This window comes from Pantherophis guttatus, chromosome 14 (genome assembly GCF_059756535.1).
Source record: "Pantherophis guttatus breed Tessera chromosome 14, ASM5975653v1, whole genome shotgun sequence".
NCBI lineage: Eukaryota > Metazoa > Chordata > Lepidosauria > Squamata > Colubridae > Pantherophis > Pantherophis guttatus.
Genome location: NC_142076.1, coordinates 13,249,798 through 13,263,931, shown reverse-complemented (window position 1 = coordinate 13,263,931; position 14,134 = coordinate 13,249,798). Strand labels below are relative to the sequence as shown.

Here is a 14,134-nt window from a genome sequence, read left to right as displayed (position 1 = left end):
AAATCTACCCCGTTTAAGGTAATGAGAAAGTCACTGGAGGTTTCGTACTCTTTGTATAGACTCAAAAAAGTATAAAAAGTGTTGGATATCTTGACTCGATTTCAGCAAAAAGCAAAAAACCCCTAGCAATTGTAAAAACAACTGCTGCCAAAAGTACAAATGACATTAGCTGAGCAGAAATCCTATTTGTTACATGGATTACCAAAATATTTACTACTGCCAGAAACCCAATGCAAGCTAAGCCATGGGTAAACTCCACTGGAAGAACCAGGCCCACACAATATCATGACGTCATTTCACCACACCGGGTTGTTTTCGCCAAAGGAAAAACAATAAAAATGTTTTATCAAATCATCACAATCAGTGTCTTGCAGTAAATTTAATAGGGATTATGCCTCTGTATAATTCTTTCCAATTGGTCAGGGAGCCTTGACATTTTCAATCTCATAAAACGTATGATCGATAACCAAACAAGATTTGCTGTACGGTTGTATTAAAATATAATTACATTATTGGAAAAGATGATACAGTTAGCTTTTAATTTGTTTCTTTTTTTTGTTATGGTTTTTGCCTGTGTTAGCCATCTTCAGTAGTTCAATTTTGAATTAGTATTCAGGGAATCACAAAATAAACATTTGATCTTGGATTTAGATATGGCGTACGCACACATATATATATTATATATAAATTTATATATATTATATAATATATATATATATGAAGACAGTGGTTCTCAACCTTTTCTTCACTATGGACCCCCTTTACATATCTTTTGCTGTCAAGGACCTCCAAAACTTAACTCAAGATTTAAATCATAACATTTCTTCAAGCCTTCGTGGATCCCCAGTGATGACATCGCAGCCCTCCAGGGGTGATAATACACCTTTAATGATAATACACTCTTATCATAGCTATCTATCATAATTACGTATCTGAATATTTTAATAGTATTTAATCCAAACTTCAGCAACTTCTAAAACATTTTAATTATCTGAAGTACTGCAAAAGACATGATACCTTTCATATTCGTAAAGTAAATTATTTGGGTAACCCTTTTTTTTTAAATTTGATTTATATTTATATTTATATTATTTCACTAATTGATTCTCATTGCATTTCAACATCTAAAGGAATGTTATGCTAATTACCCCAATTGGTTGAGTGAGCGTTTCTGCTAATAATTTCCATGATGATTAACAGAAACACATTCATTAAAGAATTCTAGAATCCCTGTAATGATATGCAGTCCAATTCAATTAGTTGCATCAAATTGAACTGAAAGTATAAAGAAAATCAAAAGGAGTAGTATTCATTCCTTCAGGTGCCCCTTTTGAACAAGTCAAGAGATAAAATTCCAATTGCTAACTGAGACAATCAAGCCAGGAGATAAAACTTGCCTCAGATTGTTGATCCTTTTTCTCCTGACATTCCTTTCTTGGCCCCAAATGGCATCCCCAGATGTTAGGTTACCCACACCAACCCCTTACAATCTTACCACCAGTCAACCCCAGTAGGCCAGTAATCTGACACAAGCCACTCAGCTGGACATAAACCTTCCAAACACTGTTCTGTCACTTTGCTCCCTCAGTGGAGGTTTTTAAGAAGATATTGGACAACAGTTTGTCTGAAATGGTAGAGGGATCTCCTGCTTAAGCAGAGGGTTGCACTAGAAGACCTCCAAGGTCCCTTCCAACTCTGATATTCTGTTATTCCCTTCTATTAACCAAATCCTCCTATTCTCTAGGTCCCCTCTTCACTAAGCGTCCAGAAGGATGAAAGATGGAACTTCTCACTCTGCAAGGTCACACATCATCTAACCTCGTATCTCACACAGGTAAACCAAACACAACATGAGCTCCAGAGCACGGCAGTCTAAGCAGGAATCCACATCCTGGTATTCAATCTAACAATGCCAACAACTGAAGCCCAACCTACTTGCCAGAACATCCTGAGAAGACTTGCAGCAGGGATGTTTTGTGGCAGAACTGGCAGCAGAGTCGGACAGTGAGGAGGTTGGGGAGGAACTTGGGCCAGTCCTGGGGGCTGGGGAGAGCTCGGACGAGGGCTCTGCATCGGAGGCAGAGAGGGGGCCCAGGCTATCTGATACTTATGTGCAGCCTCCAGAGTCTGACAACTGTGCATGCACAGAGCTGCCAGATGACAAGAACAATTAAGAAAACCAGGGAATCTATAAGCAAAATGCACTATTTTCTCCTCAGAAGCTCTGGGAGCTGAAATGAGCATCCTACAGAGCTGAGACTGAGTTGAAAAACTGGGGACCATTACCAGGGAGGCATGTCCTCAGAAATTCAACTCAGTCAATAGAGCTATGAGACTAGAGCAACCCATCCTGGACTCTCCTGTTGATACTATGGAGAACGGGACATGAGCTTTTGCAGGAAGCAATTAGTTCATCTGGCCGATTCAAGATTTGAAAATTCTGTTTGTGACTCTGTGCCAAGTTTGGCCTTGCCCTGCGTCTGGAAATTAGCTCTCTGGCAGCGTTCCAGGTGAGATAGGTGGGTGTTGATAACCTTCCTCTGAAAGACTGTTTATCAAGCCTTGCAGACTGTAAAGGAAGTAATTTACAGTTATATAAATAAAAAAGGTTTTGTGGGACTAAGATTGTGCTTTATACTTTCTAAGGAAGCCTAGGTCAGAACAGGATGGAACCATCTCCAGTTAGAACCTTAGCCGCTGTACCCATCAACTGCCAGCTGTCCCAACCCAACACTTCAGCCCCCACAATAGCACCTTCAAACTCTCTGGGCAGAGAAGGCTCCATCAGGCTTTGTCCTTTTTGCCACCCTCACAAGAACATACAGGTAGTCCTTGACTTACAACCATAACTGAGCCCAAAATTTCTGCAAAGCGAGACCGTTCTTAAATTGAGTTTTATTTTATGACCTTTCCATTGCTAAGTGAATCATTTCAGTTGCTAAATCGGTAATACAGTTGTTAAGTGAATCTGGCTTCTTCATTGATTTTATTTGTCAGAAGGTTGCAAAAGGCGATTGCATGACCCCAGGACACTGCAACTGCCGTAAATATGAACCAGTTGTCAAACATCTGAATTTCGATCACATGACCACGGGGATGCTGCAACGACTGTAAGTGTAAAAATGGTCATACGTCACTTTTTTCAGTGCCATTGTAACTTCAAATGATCGCTAAACGAATGGTTTTAAGTTGAGGACTACCTGTACATGCTGCCACCTAATTTCATTTTATTTCATAATAACATAAGCTAATTTCCTTCCTTGCCTAGGTTCTTTTGGAGAGGGAGTGGAGATGACTTTTCTCTAAGGATGAGGTTCAAATCTGATCTGAGACAGAAGTGGTACTCTGTTATCCATTCCAAAAACTGTACATACATTATCCCCCAAACAATTTATTGCTTCTAGATTAATGATACTTACTTATTCTTGCAACGAAAAAGCACCTTATTCTGCCATATGATATAACAGATTTATACTGAAATATACTGAAATATCATTTTTAAATGCTTTCCAAACAATTACTGTATCTTTATAATTGCCAAGATGTCATCTTTCTCCAGCTACATTGTACACAACAAACACAATATTTTGACTATTGTTGAAAGCAGGGGTGAAATCCAGCAGGTTCTGGGGAACTGGTAGCAGAAATTTTGAGCAGTTCAGAAAACCAGCAGCGGAAATTTTGAGTAGTTCAGAGAACTGTCAAATACTATCTCTGGCTGGCCCCAAAGTGGGGTGGGAATGGAGATTTTGCAGTATCCTTCCCCTGCCACACCCACCAAGCCACGCCCACCAAGCCACGCCCACAGAACCGGTAATAAAAATAATTTGGATTTCACCATTGGTTGAAAGGAATAATAGCATTCAAAAGGGAACATCCAATCACCTTGACCAACTTTCAAAAGATACCAGGCATGGTTATTCTGATTTATAAAATGAATTACAACTGTCGCTTTCACCTAGATGGAATGGGGAACATCTACCCATATTATTCAAAAGCTGGGTAAACAGGGGTCTTTTAATTGCTATCATGGATTTTCTGATACTAATAAAATATACAAGGGGTTGAATTGTATGTTTTGTATTTTTACTTTAAAATGTACAAAATATTATTGTAATGGGTTATCTTTAATTCAGAAGCAAAACAGATTCTGTATTTGGACTCTAGAACATACTCTTCTTCCTACTGTCGGTGGCTTTCATTTTTAATATTAGAGCAAATTTTACTGAGGAAATATTGCAAATATTGGTAGCAATAAATTGAAAAGAATTATTGGATTACTGTTGTATTTAAAAAGGTCATTCATATAGCTAGAGAAAAGGCTACTGTAACAGATTCAGTATAAACACTGGTAGATGCACTTATAAATTACCCAAACATTTAAAAGACATTTGCAGTTTTGTAAGATACTCAACCAAATTACCATCTTTATATATTTACCCAGGCGCCAGACAGTGAAACTACTTTTTATATTTTTTTACATTTTCATCCAATCCTCCTCAGTCTGTTCTTTTCTACCATACCCAGAAGGCTGACAAAATGGCCACCTGCCCATTAACATTCTATTCTCAATATGTATCTGAAATTATAAAAAAAATTAAAGTGATAAATTCTGCTTCTGCATTCTAACACCTTACGATTTGTTTTTATTTACCTCAAATTTATTATTTGCACTGTATGGTTCTTGCCAGCCTTTTGAAGTAGATAAAATCAGGAAATAGGAATTAACATATATCGTAGAAAGACGTATTGCAACAGAATCCTGAAAACCTCTCAAACCTCCTCTCTACTTCAATTAATAGCTAACTCAGTAAAGACAGAGTTGCCTTGAATTTCTTTCTCACAGTTTCTACTTTCCAAGAACATAACCTTTTTTTTTGTTAACAGTCTATAATTCCCTGACTCTGCATCAGAATTTCACAACTTAGTCTCTATCCAATATAATTTGGTTATTTTTTTTTTAAAAAAATTATTGGTTTAAGAGAAGAACATATTCATTCTTCATTCAACTGCCAGAAAGCTAAGAGACTGGGAGCGAAGAATGGTATCTTATCAGATATGTTTGTCACACAGTATGTAGTAACTAGAGTTGATGTCTATGGAGATTCTCAGCCATCCAGGTCATGGTTGTCCCAAAGGTGCTTTTTCAAACAGGACTTTTCTTTGTTTTTTTCCTTGAAGACATTTCACTTCTCATCCAAGAATGTCTTCAAGGAAAAATAAAGAAAAGTCCAGTTTGAAAAAGCACCTTTGGGACAAACCATGACCTGGATGGCTGAGAATCACCATAGACATAACTCTAGTTTACTTACTACATAAAGGTAAAGGTAAAGGTTCCCCTCGCACATATGTGCTAGTCGTTCCCGACTCTAGGGGGCGGTACTCATCTCTGTTTCAAAGCCGAAGAGCCAGCATTGTCCAAAGACGTCTCTGTGGTCATGTGGCCGGCATGACTCAACACCAAAGGCACACGGAACGCTGTTCCCTTCCCACCAAAGGTGGTCCCTATTTTTTTTACTTGCATTTTTTACGTGCTTTCGAACTGCTAGGTTGGCAGAAGCTGGGACAAGTAACGGGAGCTCACCCCGTTACGCGGCACTCGGGATTCGAACCGCTGAACTGCCAAACTTTCAATCAACAAGCTCAACGTCTTACCCACTGAGCCACCGCGTCCTTTACATACTTACTACATAGGATGTGACAAACATATCTGATAAGATACCATTCTTTGCTCCCAGTTTTCTGGCAGTTGAATGAAGAATGAATATGTTCTTCTCTAAAACCAACAGGTTTTTTTTTTTTAAATAACTAAATTATATTGGATAGAGAATGTTATGAAATTCTGATGCAGAGTCAGAGAATTATAGACTGTTGAAAAAGCACCATTGGGATAACTAGAGTTGTGCACAAATGTTTTCTTTCAAGCTCAAAACAAAACACTGAGCTCTAAAGGCTCCATCAACCTATTCTGGGCTGGCTGAAATTCTATAGGATGAATGAAGTTTGCCCTGATTCAGTGCTTCATGATTCGTCCAAAACAAGCTTGAAACAGATTCAAATGTTTTAGCAGCAGGACAAACAGTGGGAATCGAGAACAAGCCTTCTGGGTTGCCTTGCATCCAGCTGACCATGAAACTGGCAGCAAAGAAATTCAGAAAACTCTCCGCCTACTATTCTGCACTCCCTTATTAGCCCCATTATAAAATATGCAAATAGAATTATTTCCCAATTTTTTTTAGCAACAGATTTTTTTTTATTTTTTTTTTTAAATGCCTCCTATGTACTGCAAAGAATGGTAAGAGCGCATAAATCCTTTATTAAATGTTAGCTATTCTACTCTGGTGCCTAAAAAGAAAAGGAAGATGAAATGTCGTAAAAGTAGGGGAGGAATATGCAGTCGGTAACTGGTTGCCAAAGCTAACGGGCCACGATGGAACCGTGTTACAAAGGTACTGGAAGAAATCTGCTAAACGTTTACACAATTGAAGTAAATGACAAGCCACAGAAAGCTGATAGGTTGGATTGATTTTGTTACTCTCAAAGCAGAATTGTTGCAAGAAAAATATTTAAATGAAAACAATCCTGACATGAGCTATTAAGAAATACTCAGCTCCAAACGGATACAAAATATGAAATGCGACAATCATTTGAATCTTTTTTTTTCCCTTAGATTTTGTGGCTCCAGAATCTTGTTGCTGTTTTGCAACAAGAATTCACACACACACACACACACACACACACACACACACACACACACACACACACAGATTATTTTAAGAATCAAAGCAAACACATGGAAATGCATGGAAGCTACAGATTAGCTGTCATTGCATTGAAGTATGACTAACAGTCTTTTAAAAACAGTTGTAAAATAGTTAATAAGAGATTAAAATTATCTAACTATGAAAAGCAGTGAGTACAGTTATACACTGCACTAAGCTGTACAATTACTGATTTTGGTTCAGGGCGTTGCATGAACCTATTCCCTATGTTTTATTGCCATGTTCTCTTGCGTGAACCGAGCCAGTTATTTTTTTCAATAAAACAAACTCAAACAAACCTGACTTCACATAATATGTGAGTAAAGTCATGACATCCTGAGATGGGCTGTCTGAATCCTGCAAAGAAGATGGTAGAGAAATGACATCTAGGGAATGAAATTCTCTCTTAGTAGAAGAACGCATGCATTAATCTTTGCATACCTCCCAAAACAATAAAAAAAATTATTTGCGAATGCCAACACATTCAATTTTGCCTCAAAGACAGAAAGCTATTACAGCTACTCAGCAAATCTTTCAAGAAGCGCCTGCCACTTAGCCTGAAACAAGAACTGTCAGTCAACTAGCATTCATGGTTTGAAGGGAGAAATGCTCTGTTATTTGCTCTGTTATGTTGGGTGTTAACATACCATATCACAGCATTAAGTTTTGGTCAATCTTGAAGCTCAACGAGTAACTTCTGGTCAATCAGCCCATCTCAGTCTAACCTACTGCATGAAAAATATACTACTCTGAACTCTTTGGACAAAGAATGAGATGCTATGGTGATTATCAAGAACAGACAGGAAGAAATGACAGATGCAATCTAATTATCATCTCCACAATCTATCTATAATCAGTAGTCACAGAAAAGGAAAAAAAATTGAGACGAATCAAATTATTTCTCTGTCCATTGGGTTTTCTAGCAGGAAAATTTTAGGAATACCAGTAAATACCCCATTGTAATAATAAGGAAGAGATATAAGGTAACAGTAAGAGAAGTCTTAAAACCAGTAAAAACTACTTCCAACTTTCCCAGTGCAGGTTTCCTCTTGATATTTTTATTAACTACAGCATTATGTCTTTCTATGGTAAGGCAGAGCTATTGTCTTGAACTAAATTATGGATATTCCAGACATCCTGTTTTTGTATTGCTTTCCGCTCATACGAGAAAAATGTTGAAGGAAGATGACAATGAAAAATAGAAGACAATTTTCAATATTGGAATGGATGCAATTGCAAAATTTAACATTAAGATATATATTTCTGCCTAGTATGGACCACAATACAGCTGCTGTTTCCTCAATGTTTGCCAGAGTTATTTTCTATATTTGTATGATTAGAAGGAAAGAAAAAAAAACATTATCTGGTTTGAGGGAAGCGCCAATTGTATATCAAAGGAAACAAACACTGTTCTCTGGCTCACTACCAAATACTTCACAGCCCTTTCCAAAAGGGAAAACTAGACTGAGATTTGTAAAGGAAGCTGTATTGGAGGAAATATGAGGAGGAGAAAAGGTATAACAGAACTTTGCATTACAAATGGAAGACCAAGGTAGCTCGCGTTCAATACTGAAAGACCAATACTTGAGAGATAAAATAACTCTGCCACCGTCTAAAAATGCTTTAGCTTGCAAAATATAACGCATGCACATGTTGATTCGGGGAATGAAAATACATTTTCCTACTCCTGAAACTATTGCACATCAGTTCTCATTAGCTCAGATGGCATCACTGAATATTTATAGATCTTCCTACTTGGTAATTTTTATTGTAATCGTATAATGTAAGAAGGCTCTAAGCATCACAAAATTTAACTGCATAATACACGGACAAAAAGACCAAGCTATATCAAAACAGGAGCTGCTATAATAGAAATCAACAGCCACAATACCACAAAAATACTTCAAGTTCTATTTGCTCTGGATGGTCTCGGCTGTAAAACCAAATAAAAACTCCTGCAAGTACATCATTGAAAGATTAATTGTGCTTCAAAAACTGGAATTGGAGAACAGCCATGCCTCCACCCCCCTCTTCACATTTACTGTATAGCTACTGGTTTGCACAGATTAATTCCATAACTGCTTATCGATACACGCCTCCCCTCAAAAATAAAGCAGTATTTAATGCGGGGTATTTTTCTTCCTCGTCCCCCAGAACTGACCTTCCTTAAGACACTTCGGGATGTCTGGGTCAAGGCATTCCTTTCTCTTTAAGGATTCGATATCTTCAAAAGGTAAAATCCCTGGGAAACTCTGCTGCTGCTGCTTCTTGGAGCTATCGATCATGATGGGATTCCTTCAGAAAGGCAGCATCTAGCGAAGGAAAGAAACCAATCTACCAGCCAGCCAGCCAGTGGTATTATGCTGCTCCTTTCAGTCAGTTTGGCAATAATTGAGCAATTATGTCTTTAGAGCATCTGAAAGCAGCCATTAGCCTTTGCTTCCCAGCTTGACCCGAAAGTATATTCAAATGACTAAAAGCACTCGGAGAGGGCGGAAGGCTTGAGCTCCCAAACCCCACCTTCCTTTCCCAGGCAACTGCTCCGGATCCCTCCCCTTTTCAGCCACCCTGGTTCTTCTCCCGGTTGCTTTGCATTCAATATGCAGTTTGATGGTCAGAATCATCTGACAAACACTGAGTCAAGCAGTTAAAAATAAATCCCAGCCTTGTTGCAGAAGGAGCAACATTTGGCGAAGCTGCACCTAAGATGACAAACTCCTACTGGGGACTCTTCTTTTGGAAGGTTTTTTTGGAAACACTTTCGGCTGCCTGGTGCGTTGCGTTCTTTCTTTGATTTCTAATATTGATGACTAATATTAATATTCTAATAGAAAAAGGACTTGTACGTATTCTAATAGAAAAGAGGGTTGTACATAAGCCAAAACAGTTATAAGTTAAAACTATATTGACACAGATCTGTGAGCTCTGATTAGCCAATTATAGAGTATTAACATGTTGTGTGTTTACCTTTCTACCGGTCATTTTTTCCTGGTCTATTTTGCTGACCTGGACCAGGGGAAAGAAAATGCCTGAGCAATCTGGAAGAATCTCAAAAAAGAATGAAAGAAGCCGCACATGCACACACACACGCACGCCCACCCTTGTTTAAAGCAACATGGGAGTAAAATCTTCACCACCTTTGTGCAAAACCAGTCCTTTTTCTACAAACCTCCCTGGAGAGTAGACAACCATCCCACTCGATCAACACACCTCAAAACGGTCAGTAGGAAATATAGGCACGTGTAGGGACCCTCAAGAACAACAAACAGATTTCCTCCCGCACAACCCTCGTTCATTTCAATGTCCCCTGTGCAACAAAAAAAGCTCCACGTTGTTATTCAGAGGCAAAGCAAAGCAAAACAAAACAGCTGCTCCGGTATGGATACAGATTCAAGTGATATAACTTAGAATAGAAATATATTGAAAGACAAAAAAAACAAAAACCACAGAGATATGCTACCACCCCAGAGGTTTGCTCATTGTACAAGCACTGACCATTTTTTTTTTCTGTTTCAACAGTCATTCTGTATACCTATAAATCCAAGGAACTACCAACCACCCAATCAAGGAACCACCAATTCAAACAAACAAATAGTCTAAACAAGCAACCATCAAGAACACTCCCACCAACACCGAGAGGGCAAGCCACTTATATATCAACAGAGAACAAACACCACTCCCTTCTAGCCCTGATGATGTTACCTAGTCAGGTAATGAAATGTCCGCAAGAAAACAACAGATCCAGACTTTAGCCAAGCAAAACATAAAGCTGAGGGGAAAGGATACAGCCGACCTAGGAAAGAAAATATGGAAGAAGCCAGGGGTGGGTTCCACTTACCTGTACTACCAGTTTGCAGCAGGAGCACGCGTGTGTTTTGGCGCATGCGCAGATCACCCATGATGATGTCGTGGCACGTGGGTGGAGCCTCCCGCTGGTTTTAATACCGGTTCTATAGAACCGGACCGAACCGGGAGCAACCCACCACTGGGAGAAGCAAAAAAAAAAATTAAGGAAAATAAAGGAGGAAATGGAGCTATGGATAAGACGGGACCACCAATTGCAGAGGAGGCAGAGGAACCAGTTGCAAGCCACGGGAACATTAGATCAGGTGGGAAAAGGAGATTTAGAGAAATAAAAGGAGGAGAGCTGTTATGCTGTACTGGGGAAGGAGTAGGAAGCCTTTAAACTCAGCCACACAAGCTCCCTGGGTAAATTCTGTGCAGTTCGGAAAACCCCCAAATCCCACTCTTGGCTGGCCCCTCCCCTCCCCTCCCAGGAGTCCCCATGCCCGTTTTGGATGCAGGTTAAGTGCAGGGCACGCACTGAGGCTCAGGGAGGGCAAAAAACGGGCCTACTAGAAGTTCGGGAAGGCTGGAAATGGGCTCGTTTCCAGCCTCCAGAGGGCCTCTGGAGCTTGGGGAGGCCATTTTCGCCTTCCCAGAGGCTCGAGGAAAGCCTCCAGAGCCTGGGGAGGACAAAAAGCCCCCCCGCATGGTACAGGAGGCCGACTAGGCCATGCCCACCCTGGCCACACCCACCCAGCAACCAGGCAGAGAACCCCTTGCTAAAGTTTTTGAAGCCCATCCCTGGGCAGGTTGCTCTCTTCTCTCCATGATCCAAAGATGCTTTTCCAAAAGGCAACTGGACTTCCTTAGGTTTTTTTTTTTCCTTGAAAAGGTTTTGCTTCCCATCCAAGAAACTTCTTCAGTTTTCAAGGAAAAAAAACCCAAGGAAGTCCAGTTGTCTTTTGGAAAAGCACCTTTGGGGCAACCATGACCTGGATAATGAAGAATCTCCATAGACATCTCTCAATAACCAATCTATTTTACAGATTTATTGTGGGGGAAAGTAGAATTAGGGGATATATTCATTCTCTCTCTCTCCATCCATCCATCTCTATAAGTATATCTATATCTATGTATTTATGCATTTATGTATGTATTTACACACACACACACACAATCTTGAGCACCTTATTGAAAGTCGAGGTATAAATTAAACAAATAATAAAGAGGAGGAAGGTATTATTTAATTTAGCCGAAAATCCATCTTGTTGACCAGGAATTAATAGGCAATTCCAACATTTGAATGACATCTAAGTAACATAAAACGGTTTGCAACTCTCTTCTAAGATGAGCTTCATGGTGCCTCTATTCTTCTTTTTTTTTTTAAATTTTGTATGACATTTCTTAAGCAGAAAAATTCTAATACTTTCTTTGTGCTGCAGCACTTATCCTCATTAAATCACTCCAGAGAACTACCTCCTCCCCGTCTTTGGGCTTTTTAATCTCTTATTTTCAGTGTAAGCATCCTTTTAATCTTTTCAGTTAGTAATCAAAAGCAGCTTCCAAAATAAGCCATCCAATCAGCGAAAACAGTTTTCCTTAATGGGTCCCTGGAATTTATTATTATTGTGGGACAACCAAAACCAATTTTTGAGAGAAAAGGAAATGATTTTTTTTTTTGCTCTACTGCCAGCTAATTTTTATTGCTACTTTGGGAGCAATATAATATGCTACACGTTGATCCAATCCCTTTAGTAAATTCATGGTTTCTTCTCCGTACAAGTTACTCAATCCAGTTATAATTAGTAAATGTAAATTATGATCTTTGGAGAGCTGGAGAGAAAATTATCAATGCTTTTGAACTTTGATGTTGGAGAAAACTCCTGAGAATGCTATGGGTAACTCAGAAAATATTAGCTTTTCAAGATAAATTGGAGCAGGAAAAAGAAAGCGCAAGAATCACAAAAATATTTCTTTATTGTTCTGGATACATAACAGAAACTTGAAAGCGTGCTAGAGTTTCCCTTTGCCCCTCTTATATCAAAAGGAGCCTTGGTGGTGCAGCAGACTAAAGCGCTGTTAAGTAGCACTTAGCTGCCAGCTGCCTGCAATTACTGCAAGTTCAAATCTCACCAGGCTCAATGTTCACTCAGCCTTCCATCCTTCCGAGGTAGATAAAATGAGGACCTGGATTGTGGGGGCAATAAACTGACTTTGTATAAAAAGAACACCGCTTGGGAGGGCCGAAAGCCCTACTAAGCAGGTATATACAAAAGTATGAAGGCTGTTGCTTAACGCATTGTAAGCCGCCCCGAGTCTCTGGAGAAGGGCGGCATATAAATCGAACCAATAAATAAATAAGTAAACAATAAACAGAATCAAGGCAGGGTTGTTTTGAGTTGGTTCCTCACACTTTCGCCTTTTTGTCTGCTTTTCAGTCCTTTAAGAGCTCCTGCATAAGGGAATTTCCATACCCCCTTACAGTGGTGGGATTCAAGTAATTTAACAACCGGTTCTCTGCCCTAATATTTCTTCCAACAACCAGTTTGCCAAACTGCTCAGAAAGTTAACAACCGGTTCTCCCGAAGTGGTGCGAACTGGCTGAATCCCACCACTGCCCCCTTACAATTTCAATGGAACCCAGGCACTTAAAACTGTATCAGAATCCCAAACATGTTAGGCACCATTAACAGCCCGGCCCCAAATACCGGAGGAAAAAAAAATGGTTTTCAAAGCTTTCCAATAGGTTAACAGTTTCTCTTGTGAAATCCAGAGTCATTGGGGAAGAACTTAACACAGGTAGTCCTCGACTTACAACAGTTCATTTAGTGACTGTTCAAAGTTACAATGGCACTGAAAAAAAGAGACTTATGACTGTTTTTTACACTTACGACTGTTGCAGCATCCCCATGGTCATGCGATTTACATTCGGATGATTTACAACTGTCTCATATTTATGACGGTTGTAGTGTTCTGGGGTCATGTGATCCACTTTTGCAGCCTTCTGACAAGCAAAGTCAATGGGGAAGCCACATATATTTAACAACTGTGTTGCTAGCTTAACGATTGCTGTCGTTCCCATATAACAACACTGGCAAGAAAGGTCGTAAAATGGAGCAAAACTCACTTAACAAATGTTGCACTTAGCAACAGAAATTTGGGGCTCAATTGCGGCCATAATTCAAGGACTACCTGTACTTTGAAAAACTAGAGGCAAATGAAAATTTGGATAACAAAAAAAAAAAAAAATGACTCTGGCTCATAACAACTCAGAGTTTAACAGATGGTCAATAATAGTAAATGATGTCCATCAGACAACAAATAATTTGAGAGTAACTAATTTTACACACACACACACGTGTGTGTGTGACATATACCATGTTTCCCCGAAAATAAGACCCTGTCTTATATTTTTTTTAACCCTGAAATAAGTGCTTGGCCTTATTACCATGCGCTCAAAAGCCCAATTGGGCTTATTATCAGTGGATGTCTTATTTTGGAGAAAACAGGGCATATGTATGTATGTATGTATGTATGTATGTGTGTGTATGTGTGTGTATGTATGTGTATGTATATGTATATATATA

General features: G+C 39.3%; 1 protein-coding gene across 1 annotated transcript in view; it reads right to left on the bottom strand.

Moving 5' to 3' along the window:
• The window catches only part of MRTFB (myocardin related transcription factor B), a 76,123-nt gene that overhangs the window by 28,077 nt on the left and 33,912 nt on the right, over window positions 1-14,134 (bottom strand). The gene's annotated exons all lie outside the window — the stretch shown is intronic.